Consider the following 13,111-nt stretch of genomic DNA (forward strand, 5'->3'; position numbering starts at 1 on the left):
AGCTGAGCAGCCTCCACCCCACCTCTGACATGACTCCAGTTCTCAGTGAGAGCGACAGATGGGGCTAAAATCCTGCAAACATTCCCCTGTGTGTTGGTTTAGAGCACACTGAAACAACTTCATACCACCTGTTCAACTTGCTTTAGGCACCTAAAAAGTTGTTTCTGACATCTTTCTTTGTTGTTTGATTTAGATCAAATATTTTAATTGCAATGAAATTGCTTTATTATTATTTTTTATTTTGTTCCAAATCCTTCAGGAACAGGAACAAGAACTGTGATTTTCTTGTTGTGTCAAATACCATGGTCCATCACGGTGACAGGCTGCCTCATTTTCATAGATGGCATTGGGTTACCCCGCAAACTGCTGACACAGTAGCTGCTTTTCTCTTTTGGTTTTGTTTGTTTAGATATCCTCAACTGTTTATGCCAGCTTTTCCCTTAGTACACTTTAAGCCTGGCTCTCTCCTTTCTCATTGTCTTACTTTTTTTTGGTTTGGAGAGAAGTCCTTCTTCCTGACATTGAGCTGAGCTTACCTGAGGAGGCTCCTGGTGCAGTTGGGTTCTGGCATCTGCGAGTCTTTGGGAGTCTATCCACAGAGCAGAGCTAAGCAGATGTTGGACAGCATTTGCACTTGGAGTCATCGGGAAAACAGCACCCCTCACTAATTCACAGCAAAAGTTATGCATCCTCTGCATTCTGTTTGGCAACTTGCTCGTTCATTTACCAATTTATTTTGGGCGCCATTCCCTGCATTGGAGTTAAGTTTAAACCATTTTCATTACCAGCAGGGGCTGATCTGAGAGAAGAATAGGGTAGTGACAAGGAATGGGACGAGACAGTGCTATCGAACACCGGAGCCTCTACAATCTCATGTATTCAGGACGAGAGCCACGTGAACAATTGTTCTACAGAATTCTTTAGCCACTGTAAAGTAACTTGTTCTTTGAAGGGTTTAGTGGGTGATGACGGGGGAAGGGCAGCCAAAGTATTAAGCACTGTTTTCCCAACACTGAGCTCCCTTACTCTAATCCCAGGCCCTGTGTCTGTAGGAACAGGTAGGCACTGCCTGGAAAGAGCCCTTGCTGGCTAGTGAGGAAACATCCGTCTGTCACTGGTTTTGTGTGTTTTCTGAATAGAAAGCGCTGGAGAGTAGAGAGAGTACTTTGGAAATTGAGGGCGATGACAGGGAGAATGGAGTTGGGAATGAGAACTCTTCAGGCAGAGTCTAAGGTTGCTTTTCAGCCGCCTTTTATCCTGGGCAAAAATGTTCCTAGTGTTCGTGCCAAGGCCAGATTGCTCCTTCCATTTCAAGGCCAACGCTTCATAGTAAACACACGTTTTCTCAGGTTCCCTGCTATCCTTTCACAGAACATAAAGAGGGACGTGAACCAGGGAACCCAAGTTCATCTGTTTTCCTCCAGTGGCTCAGCGGGTAGTAACAGAGAGTGGAATCCACAATCCCCGGTGTTAATCTTTGGCACTGCTCTGCAGTGACTGCCTGGATTTGGGCTCCAGTCCAGGAAGGTGGTCAGTACAGGGCTCAGGGCACAGAGCAGGCCCCTGCCCAGAGGAGAACTCTGCTCATCTCTGTGCCTCCCAACCAGCTGCCTGCTGAAGACACCTGAACCACAGCGAGAGGCAATTCCCTTGGCAGCACTGCACAAAAACCAGGCATTTCCCCACGGCATGGGCTTTGAAACGAAGGTTTCTCACACTCCTTTTGACAGTTTGGACTGGATAATTGCCTGATGAGGGGCTGCTCTGTGTGCACTGTAGGATGTTGCGTAGCAATCCTGATCTTTATCCATCAGAGGCCAGTGGTACTTTGCTCTCTTATGTTCCCTTCCTTCCAAATGCCTCCAGATATTACCACTGCCCTGCTTGGGGACTGCTGAGTGAACCTGAGAAAGTCTTTCTCCGGGCTATGTGAATGGTGAGGCTGTAATAATGGAGGGAGCAGGGGGAGGTGGTTGTAAGAAGGGAGAAAGATGAAATAAAGACTATACAGATTTCAATATTTGTCTTTGGTTAAAAATTATAAATATATTTAGTGGGGAAAAGCTGTACATTTTTATACTATAATGTCGGCTATCTGGCCTTGATTGAGGTTTCAATTTGTAGATGAGATCTTGTGAGCAAACTCAAGACAATTCAGTCCTCTAGCCAACACTTACCAGTAGAGCTACATTTATTAAATTCTCTGCATGGGTCTCAGGGTATTCCGGCTAATTCCGTGGCCTTAAACAGGAGCCAGCCAGGACGATGCCCAGCAAAGGTGGCGGTGGTAACACTGGGGTGACGATGCTGTCACGAGGCTTTTGCTTCATTCATGTTGGTCTGCATCTTTTATTGGGGACATTAATCCTCTTTTTACTATTTAGGAGGAAAGTATGGGGAACTGAGGAGGATGCCAGGCGTTGGTGGGTGATTTGGAAGATAGGAAAGGGGAGTTGTGGGTGAGTTTTGGAGGTGAGATGAGCTCTAAAGGATTATTGTGGACTCTCCATTGACACATAACAGGGACTATTTGAAAAGGCGAACACATACCAAAGTTTTGCTAAACTGACTAGTAGCTTAGGTGATGATAAGTCCATTATATTGCAAGCAATTCTATGGCGAATACTTTAGTGAAAATCAGTAGTCACTGAGTAATGTATCCTTTTGATAAATATTTTCATAGTGCAGGTTAGGATTCACCGAAACCAATTATGTAGGTAATTGAAAATGACAATGGAATTCACTTCACAACCCAGAAAGTCCAGCTTTGTTTATTAAAATATATTGATTTCATTTGGAGAGTAAAACAGTTTTTATTTTCATGATGTAATTTTGAAAGGTAATTTAATTTATTAGAATTTGCATCTTTAATATATGCTCCCAGGTCCATAATCTCAATAGCCAGTGACATCCACAATAGGTAATATTAACAATTTTCTATACTGCAGAGCTTCAAATGCTTAGTCATTAATTCCTTAGGTGTGTGTTTCAAAAGATCTTAGATGAACAACTAAAAATATCACCAAATTGGACTTTATATAGTACTGTACTGCAATGAAATATTTTGGCTACCATTTGATACATGTTTATGAGTTCTGGAAAAGGTTCCATTCTTTAAGCTAATAGCATTGTCAGCCAGTTTCATCATTATTTAATTAAAGCAGAATGCCTTAAAATATTTTAAGAGAACAGCTAAATCTGATGGAAGACAAAATTGAGGAGACCCCAGTCTCACTGGTGTAAGCTTTTGCCTCTCATTTCAGTGGAAACCCATGATCTGTATTCCAATCACACCCTTGAAAGGCTTGTTTTCCCTGTCATGAAAATTTAGCCAGAAGCACTGAAGGTACACCAAAAATTAATTTTTATGTTGTCTTTTTTTCTTTGAAAAATTGGTAAAAGAGAAAACAGAACATGACATCTGGTGGCTTATAATACAAACACAATAAGACTATATATATATATATATACTAATTTTAAGAAGATTTTCATGCCTGTAAGATCACAGGGCTAAAAATGGAATGCTAAATGAAATAACTAACTACTCTGATACCCTAACAAATATACTCAATAAATGCCTTGAGTATAAAATTGCAAATGCTCACCTAATTGGACAGGGTAAAAACCTAGAGACTTGCTCACAATGGTTTAAAATTTAATAGCCCAGTATTTTTCGACTTGGGGTGATTTTTGCCTCCCAGGGGACATTTAGCAATGTCAGGAGACATTTTTGATTGTCATAACTGTGGAACATATGTGGTGGTGGTGGTGTGTGTTACTGGTAACTAGTGGGTAGGACAGCAATGATGTTACACACTCTACAGTGCACCCAACAACAGAAAATGATCAGCCCAAAGCAAGAAGTTGAGAAACCCTGCATCTAGCTTCATAGATGGTGTGTTGGAATGAGGGACACATATTGAACATATTAAATTATTGAATAAGTATTTATATTCAAGTAAATAGCTTGGAGGCAACCCTAGTTGCGAGTTGCTTTCCTGTTCTTGTATGATATTTATTTGCTATTCATTTAAATGGCAAAAAGAAGAAAGAAGAAAAAAACAAACCAACAAAATCCCTACTTTGCCCATATCGCCCTTTGGTTAAAATGTGAACATTTCCAGCTCGCATGCGTTTGTCTCATTTGGTGCAGCCTCATGTAAGCTGTAAATACCTGCTCCGTTGGGTATTTCCACCACAAAACCTCTGGCAGAGAACTGGGTTGACATGGCCACCCCACTGAAATGCAGTTAAGTTCAGGTAAGGTTTTTTCCTGTTAATCAAAAATAGGCTTACCTCTTCCAGGTTGAATGCGGATGCACTTGCCTTTGGCGTCGGTCCCCCTCAATATGCGTTTTGTCATCCCGATTTTGGAGGACAACCTTGCCCCTGATCGAATGGAGGCCCAGGTCAGGAGGGCAGATCCACCCGGGAGGGAAACCTGCAACTCAGTCCTTTTCTTTGCTGGGATACAGGCGAGCACGAGAGCAATCCAAACACGGCCAGGGGGCGCCAAAATGCCGCAAATGAAAGTTCCAAAGGTTCGCACGCGTGTTGCGGGAAGGTGAAATTGGCTGATGAAAGAGCCACCGTTGTAAGCCATATCACGTTATGTTATCTTTTGTATTTGCTTCTTGCCAACAGATAAGCAAGGTGAGCATCTCTCCCCACCCGGGGGGCTGTTTTGTGCCCTGGTTGGTGTTAACCAGGTGGCAGTCCCCAGGACTCCCCCACACGCCTTAGTTGGCCCCGTTTTGACTTGTGCGCTCCCGCGCGCGTTGCCTCGGCTCACCCAGTCTTCTCCGAGAACTGGTTGCCTCCATTAAATCACAGACGCACAGACACACAAAATCCCGAAGGTTCCTTTCCTCGGGGCCTTTTCTTTCCCTTCTCTCTCAAGTCTAGAGAGCATCCTCGCAGGGCGACGAAGCCCGCCCCGCCAGCTGGACCTTGGCCGTGGCGCTGGTCTGAGGCGGCAGCCGTCCTGGCTCAACCAAGTGCGCGCGCGGGAGCCGCCCACCCAGGGCGCCCGGTCTGCTGGGCGCCTCCCAGAAGTGCCAGCGATGGGGGCCACCCTCCACCTCGCGGACATCTGTCCTTAAGGGCTGAGGGGAAGCCACCAGGTCACCCCCAACCTCACTGTCTGCCAGGCTGTCAGAATCAGCCCAATGTGGCCAGCTGGAGGGAATGGGGTGCTGAGCTGGGTAGCAGGTGGCAGGGCATTATTCATCACCTCCAGGCAGCCCCTTAAGTCTGAGCGATAGCCGGGTCACTTCTAGCCAGCCGAGAGAGAGAGAGAGAGAGAGAGAGAGAGAGAGAGAGAGAGAGAGAGAGAGAGAGAGAGAGAGACCCACCCACGGGCAGCCCAGCGCAGCGGGGGAGGGGAGGCACCGGGCGGTGGGCCCCAGAATGGAGAGTGGTGGGGAGGGAGTGGGAGACCCAGATAGAAGGCAGATCCAGAGAAGCAGGAGGGGTACAGGGATGGAGAGGAGGGGAAAGGGGGGACCACTGGGATGGGATGGATTAGGGGCTAGGGTGAGGGGAGGGGACTTCGGGAGCGCACAGAAGTGGAGGGGAGTTGAGGGGAGGCGGGCGGGGCACCGAGCCGGAGGGGAAGGGGGAGGGAGGCGGGCGGGGTAGCCGGAGAGGGAGGCTGGGCTGGCGGACGCGGCGGGGGGAGGGCGCTGGGCAGGAAGGGGAGGGGGAGCGCGAGCGCAAGAAATGCAGTGGCTGCAGCAGCGGCGGCAGTAGCGGCAGCGGCGACGGCGGCGGCGGCAGCGCTCCAACTGGCTCCTCGCTTCGGACTCCGCCGTCCAGCGGGAGAGAGAGCCTCCGCCAGCGGCCAGCCACCCGGCCGGACGACGCCAGCAACCCGGGCCCCTCGGCGGCACCGCGTTCACCCAGGGGCGGCACAGGCACCCAGAGCCGGTAAGGAGGCGCGTCCGGGTGGCCCTGGCCCCGTTTCCACCGCCACCGAAGACCCAAGGTGCCGGCAACCCCGGGGCCTCCGTTTCCCCTACGGCGCCACGCCCGGCTCCTCGGGCCCGTCCTCCCCACTCCGCGCTGCAGCTGGGGTGGGTGGGTGGGTGGTGGATGGGCAGGGCCGGGTTCGGGATCCCTCCACGGGGCACGGGGTCCCTCCACGAGGGCTCCATCGCACTTCGGGGATCTGGGGTGAACCCCCGCCGCCCCCCTCCCAGGTGAGGCTTCAGCCACTCGCTTGGTGGAGGGGATGGGGGGTGGGGGGTGGGAGGGAGATGGCGAGCCTGATAAACGGAGTTGGGGCTGGGGATGGTGGGTAGCGGGAGAGAAGCTGCTAATTGAAAAAAATGCCGGATGAACGAAACCCTTTGAGCGCACGGAGTCCCAAAGAGCCGGTTTTGTGGGGCTGAAGGGAGCGTCTCTGTCATCGGAACCTTCCACCGCGGGAAGAAAGCGCCTGGTGCGAGGGGCGCAGCAGTGAAAGATGGAGGGTGGGGGTGGGGTGGGGCGGGAGTGAGCGGGGAGCGAACATGGGGAATCTGGTCTGATCGGAGGAAGGAGGTGGCTTTGGGTTTTATCAAATGGGTTTCCTTGGCCAGTGGGACTCCTGAGTCTTGGCTCCGAGTGTCCAAGAAATGCGAGGGTCACAGGACAACGTGCCTCCAGAAGTACATCTGAGTGGATCAAAGCCCCAGGCTCGGACGGGGCTGAATTGCTTTCCCACTAACCCGTGGGCCCCTCTGAGCATTTAATTTTTTGGAGTCTTCGGTTCAGAGAAAGCACCTGGTGCCTTCACTCGCTGCCCCGGCCCGGAGGGTGTGAGCTTGAACCTGACCGAGCTTGGCCCCTAAGGGGCCCAGCCCCTCTGTGAGCACAGATTTGGGGTTTAACAGGTTTTGCCTCAAGCAGGAACCCTGAAACCCGACGCTCGGTTCCTGTTCCTTCCCCCCCCCCACCCCCACCCGCGAAAAATGTAAATTGCAGAATCCCTGGATCGGATCGCACCCACTACGTGCGGCTACCAACCAACCGCATTCTTTTCATGAATATTCATCGAATGCTTGGCTCAGCTCCTGAGCTGCTTCCCCAGAGAGATTTCCGCCTTGAGACGGACTCCGTGGACAGCCCTTGCTTGTGTACTTTCCATCCTGCTGAAATGAGCACAGCGCACATGGGCGCATTTTTAGTACCTTGAACGGGGTTGACACACCTCGGTCTCCCGCGAGGCCAGTAGCACGTACGCGGCAGGTTACAATCAAACACTGGCAGCGTGGAGGTGGTCTTCCTACCACAGGGGTGTGGACCAACACCCTCAGCCCCTTTCCCTCGGGATTACAGCCGGGGCCAACAGATCCCCAGTGCTGCGGGCAAAATGAATGAATCCGGACTGTAATTACCTATTCCTTTGTCTTGGCCTCGCGCATGCGCGGGAGAGCTGGGTGTGGAGGGCCCGGGCAGCCGCGTCTGATCTCTCCATCACCCACCCACCCACTCCCTTACGAGGTGGAGGAACAAAGGCGTTTGCCCTAAATGTTGCATGAAACCCTTGGGTAAAAATGACAGTCTCCCCTCCACCCCTACCCCCGTGTGTAGGTTTCTTTATCAGGCTATCTCTCTTCTTTCTTAGTGATTTAAAATGACCAAAAATAAGATTAGCTTTTATAATGAGAGCAAATGTGTGGATTAAAGTTTTTAAAAATAGAACGCTATTATTTTACTTTCTAGTACTGACCATTGTTCTTTTTCCTATAACATAGCACTGCAGTAATGGTCACTCTGAATTTGCATCAGTTAATTGTCTGACATTTTTTTTTTTTTTTTTTTTTCTGCTGGTCGTTTGATTAAGGGACATTGGTCTTCCTAGTTGGGAAAAACTGAGACATCCTGGCTTTTATAGGAACAAGATGGCCTACAAAACCCAGAGCAGAGAAAATGGTTGTCAGGATCCTAACCCTTTTATTTTTCTCTTGCTTCCTACCTTATTGTTTCAGTAGGAATCCCCAAAGGCAAACCCCTCAGAGATGGAAATCCACTCTTGGGGAGGAAGAAGGGAGTTCGTTCTTTCTTTCTTTCTTTCTTTCTTTCTTTCTTTCTTTCTTTCTTTCTTTCTTTCTTTCTTTCTCTTCCTTCCCTCCCTCCCTCCCTCCCTCCCTCCCTCCCTCCCTCCCTCCTCCCTTCCTTCCTTCCTTCCTTCCTTCCTTCCTTCCTTCCTTCCTTCCTTCCTTCCTTCCCTTCTTCTCCTCCTCCTCCTCCTCCTCCTCCTCCTCCTCCTCCTCCTCCTCCTCCTCCTCCTTTGGCAATATTTAACAGAAGCCATAATACATATACCTTTGGCTGATTTTCTCTCCAATATGAATTATCCAGGTTATGACATTTTAGATTTCTCTTTGGGCTACTTTGTTTACCATCCAAAAGGAGACATTGTGTATAATAGTGCTAAGTATATTTTTGCAGATAAATATACTTATAGGAATTTCATACTTCAGCACACCCTGATGAGACAACACGTGGCAGGAAAATGGAAATCACCTCTTTTGTTCCTTCTAATAAAAACTTGGACCTTATGTAAAAGAGCCTATATTTGGTAGTTTAGCTACCTGGTACCTGCTCTATTCCTTAGTATTGAATGATTGATTATGATTTAGATGGCCATCTGTACATTTTCTCTCTTATTTTATTCTTTCCTGTTGGTTGTGTTTTTAAGGGAGAGGTGAGTTGAAATATAGACCAAATTCAATAGCAAGTATATACCAATAAAACCCAAGTTCAATGAGTCTTAGTTTTTTGAGCAAAATAATTTTAAAATAGAATTTTTTAAAAAGATCAGTTGTCTTACTTTGTAGCTAGCTTGATTTTTGCCAAGCCTTGGCAGGTGGAGAAAGGAGCTAATTGGGCCTTTTGACAAAAATTCACCAATAGTGACTATGTGAACAGTGGCATTTTTCTCTTTAACTAGTGCTCATGCTTTCATTGTGGCCCGTGGAAGAGAGCCCGTTCTCTCCCCAGATCACTCAAATGAAACGGTCCAATGGACGAGCTCAGCTCAAGGGGATTCAGCTCCCTGTTTCGTGTGTGTGTGTGTGTGTGTGTGTGTGTGTGTGTGTAATTCACATGAAGAACAATTTAAAACTATTTTCCTTCTGTGGTCAAAATAAGTGGAGTATGAAAAACTTACATTTAGGTGAGACTTGATCACTGTAAAATAGATGTCTTTGATTTTCATTGTAGTTTTATAAAAAAAAATTGCAAACCCCAAAACCATTTTTAAAGCAATTAAGGTGCCAGATATATAGATATATATATAATAAAAAAATCTTATTAATGATATAAAATTAAAACAGTTGGTTTAGAATATTATTTTATAGTGCTTCATATATATCTTTGGAAAATAATTTTCTTTTTAAATATGTATGTAAAAGGGAGCAAGACTAGCTCGTCTACTAACACGCTCATTTCCAATTTCTACCAGCGTACCCCTAAGACAAATGGGTTTCATTGAACATTTAAAATGAAGGTGTTCATTTAGAGGCTTAAAAACTCATATTAAACCCTACTGACTTTTAAAACTGTAATAAACAATGCCTTCTAAATAAAGGATTTATAAAAATTGTTTTGTCTTATTTTTGTGATCTCTTGTACATTTTTGTTTGGAAAATGTCCCCAAAAGGCCTGTCAGTTATTATTTGCTAAAAAGCATTTGCCTTTGGTGTCAGATTTCCTTGCAAGACATGCTTTGGTTTGCTTAGGCTTTTGTTTTTCTTATGTGTAGTTTTTATCTTCTCATTGTTGCACCTCCTTTATCAGAAGATTAGCATCTTCTTAATGATAGTCTTAGCTGGTGACCTGGAAACCAGGTAAAACAACTTACATGTATAGACACAGGGAGATGATGTGGAGTCTTCATTTTATCAAGTTTTCTCAACTTACTGAATCTTTATAATTTATTGTCTCTTAAGACTTGAGATAACCTAATGCAACATGAACTTTACTCCCTGGCTTAATGATTGTGGATTAATATAAATAAATGACTTTGAAGTTGTGAATAGTCAGAATGTTAAAAAAAGAGTACACTCTTGATGTGTTTTGGGGAAATATTTATTTATTCATGTATTTACTTACTTAGTTTTCCTAGGGAATAGTGGAAAGCAACTTGGTTTTAAAAAAATCTCTAAGTACTGGCTGGGCCACTTTGGGCAAAATACTTCAAGCCTCTCTGGATTTTACTTTCTTCTGTTTTAAAACTAGGATAATAATTCCTATTTTCAGGCTGTACTAAGGACCACACATATATGTGTAAAAAGTGCATAAATACAATAGCTGGCTCTTAGGTGCCCCTGGACTTCTCAGTCTACATTTCAACATACTTTGTGTGATTGACATCACTAACTAATTTCTGTATATTGAGCTGTATTTTTGTTTCATGCTGATTAATCAAGACCTGAGGGCTATGGGTGCATTCAGTCAGAAATAGGATATCTCATTCTCATAGATGCTAATATTTCCTAATCCAGAATTTCTGGCCTTATGGATGTACATATTTGAAATTCTGAGACAATGCATGGGAGTTTGCTGAAAGTGGGTTGAATGGAGACAGGATGACCACTCCCATTGAATTCCCCATGGCTGCTTATTAACTCAAGAGATGGCATTTGAGTTCTTTTGAGAAAATATAGAGATAGTCTTAAAACCACGGAAATTCCCTGCCTGCCAAAGGAAATGCCATTCTGTTAAATGCCATTTCCTCCACAGCTGATAAGGCAGACCTAGGTAAGTGTCACGTGAGAAAACTTGCCCAGTGAACTTTATCAAGAGTAAAATACAACCATAGAGCCAAATTCTTACCAGGATATGGTTAGGTTGTAATTTTCAGGAGACACAAGCCCAAAAATGACTCATTAAACAGCATTCTTTTTTTTCCTCTGGGGATCAGAAATGGGGTGAAGTAGGATGCTGAGAGAGTCTCATAGGGTGTTTTCCTTCTGAACCCTAAGGATTTAAATGACATTAAAAAACCAGGCTTTCCAAAGGCATTCGATTTTTTTTGAACAAACACAGGGAAAGCAGAGATTTCTTGCCAAGTCAAGTCCATCAGTGAGGGGAGGTTGTGATTGAGCAGGCTTCGTAGTCTAGGAATAAATTCCTGAAAGCTTTAGATATTGAGAAATAGCAACCATCTGCTAGCACCACAGGGACACAGGGCATAAGGAAACACTTCTAGATAATATAAGAAAATGGTGTTCAGTGGGGAAGCAAAGCGTTTACACAGTATTTCCACATTAACACTTAAACATTGTTTGAACTTTGTTGAATTGATTTTGTTGTGGTGATTGTTCATTTTGGATGAGGAAGGATTCATTTGTTTGTTTTTTGGATGTTTCTCTGAAAGGTGTATTTCAGCTATTATTTGTACATTGTGAAGGGAGTATGATATCTAGAAAGCATGGGCTGGAGAGTGAAGTGTGTGGAGTTGTACTCTGGAGCCAGATTCATTGGGTTAAGTATCTTGTCTCAGCCATTTTCTGTTTGTGTGAATTTTGGCCAATTGCTTAGCTTCTCTGTGTCTCAATCCCCACCTGTAAAATGAGGTTTACAATATGGAGCTGTTGTTAAGGATTAAGTGAAATCCTCAAACACTTTAGTTCAGTGCCTCACACCTATTCAGTGCATCTTATTTAGCACATTCACCACAAAGTGGGGAGAAGCCCAGCTTACTTTGCTTCATCCTCCACCTTTGTAGCTGTTCATAGGGTTGTTTCTGAGGTCCTGTTGCCAGACAGGCCATGGTGGTGCCTTGAAGAGAGTAGATGGTAGGACATTAAAGTCTGAGGTTTAGGATAATCCTGGCAGCATAGTCAAGTCCTATGATACCTTGAATATATGGTCAGGACACTTGTCCTAGTTTCAAAGTGGGTAGGTTAATACAACTCTAGCCTCCACACTGAATTGGCATTAAAATGAAGAAAGAAAAGAAGTGAAAGTCCTTGGAACTTGAGGGAGCTCAGAGAAAGGCTCACTGGATGTGTTAGGGAATTCCTCAAAGTACTGGCTTTTGTTGTGTCTTGATTCAAGGTGCATTAATTGGCATTTGAAAGGAGTGTCATAGTCATTAGTATTAAGATATAAACCAATTTATATATTTAAAATTCTAAGGATGCACATGGTATATACCCTTCCACTTTCCCACATCCCCACTATCTCCATTCTAGGAGCGAAACTGTATTAGGTCAGAATGTAAAGATGTTGTCACCTGTTGACAAAATCTTTGCAAGTAAATATCTACATGGAGACTTTGGTCACTATGGCCTCTTAAAAACAAACAAACCTGTTTCTTTGGAATTTCAGATATTTGGGGTTGATCCATCCTCCTCCAGTAAGTTCCTACCTTTCAGGCATTTAACTCAGGGATCTGTCCATGTGGCTTGTTTTTGGCCTTCTGGACACTGGCTTATGCTGTTGAGGGAAGGTGAAGTCATTCTTATTTTGATTAAATCATTTTTAATAGTTTATTTAAACATGTTTTGAATCTTATGGATTTGGGCGGGAAGTGACATTTTACTTATCTGTCAGGTGTTCACTGTAGAAATAGGTTTTGGACATGGTGGTTGTATCTTTTTTAAAACTTCCTCTATCGATGAGTTTTTTTTTGTTGTTACTTTTTTTAAATCTGGAGAAGTTAAGAGATGAAATTGAACATTTGTTGGCTGTTTATTGTATGTCATATGCTCTCATTGAATTTTATCCCATGCAGGCCACCCCTGAGCTTATCAGGATTAGTATGTGGCCCCTTTTTTTTATCCATAAGGGTTAAATAATGTTCATAATATTCTAGAGCTAATAGAAAGAGATAGAATTCAAATCTTTGTCTGATGGCCCCATTCCTCTCCACAATGCTATATTGGGCTCCCATAAGCCTTGGCCATTTTACCTTATGTAATATGGACAGCCTGCTAATGTATTAACATCTTCAATGTTATTTACAGAGAGTTGTGCTAAGTTCTTCAATGAATAATTATGTATTATAGAAAAGATGCAGGGCGGAGTAAATATTTGATCAGTAGATACATTAAGTCACTTATAGATTAGATGTGCTCTTGTCACCGTGAACACGGGCTAATATCCTTAAGTCAGA

General features: G+C 44.7%; 1 protein-coding gene and 1 long non-coding RNA gene across 2 annotated transcripts in view; one reads left to right on the top strand and one right to left on the bottom strand.

Moving 5' to 3' along the window:
* Nucleotides 1-5,343, bottom strand: part of LOC118656743 — a 44,735-nt gene extending 39,392 nt beyond the window's left edge. Inside the window, exon 1 of the long non-coding RNA XR_004967678.1 lies at nucleotides 4,297-5,343. This is a non-coding gene — a long non-coding RNA (uncharacterized LOC118656743). The remainder of the gene's footprint in view (nucleotides 1-4,296) is intronic.
* Nucleotides 5,344-5,700: 357 nt separating this feature from the next.
* Nucleotides 5,701-13,111, top strand: part of BASP1 (brain abundant membrane attached signal protein 1) — a 45,325-nt gene continuing 37,914 nt past the window's right edge. Inside the window, exon 1 of the mRNA XM_036309360.1 lies at nucleotides 5,701-5,928. The gene's annotated coding sequence lies outside the window, so the exon portion shown is untranslated. The remainder of the gene's footprint in view (nucleotides 5,929-13,111) is intronic.

Source organism: Myotis myotis, unplaced genomic scaffold (genome assembly GCF_014108235.1).
Source record: "Myotis myotis isolate mMyoMyo1 unplaced genomic scaffold, mMyoMyo1.p scaffold_m19_p_5, whole genome shotgun sequence".
Lineage (NCBI taxonomy): Eukaryota > Metazoa > Chordata > Mammalia > Chiroptera > Vespertilionidae > Myotis > Myotis myotis.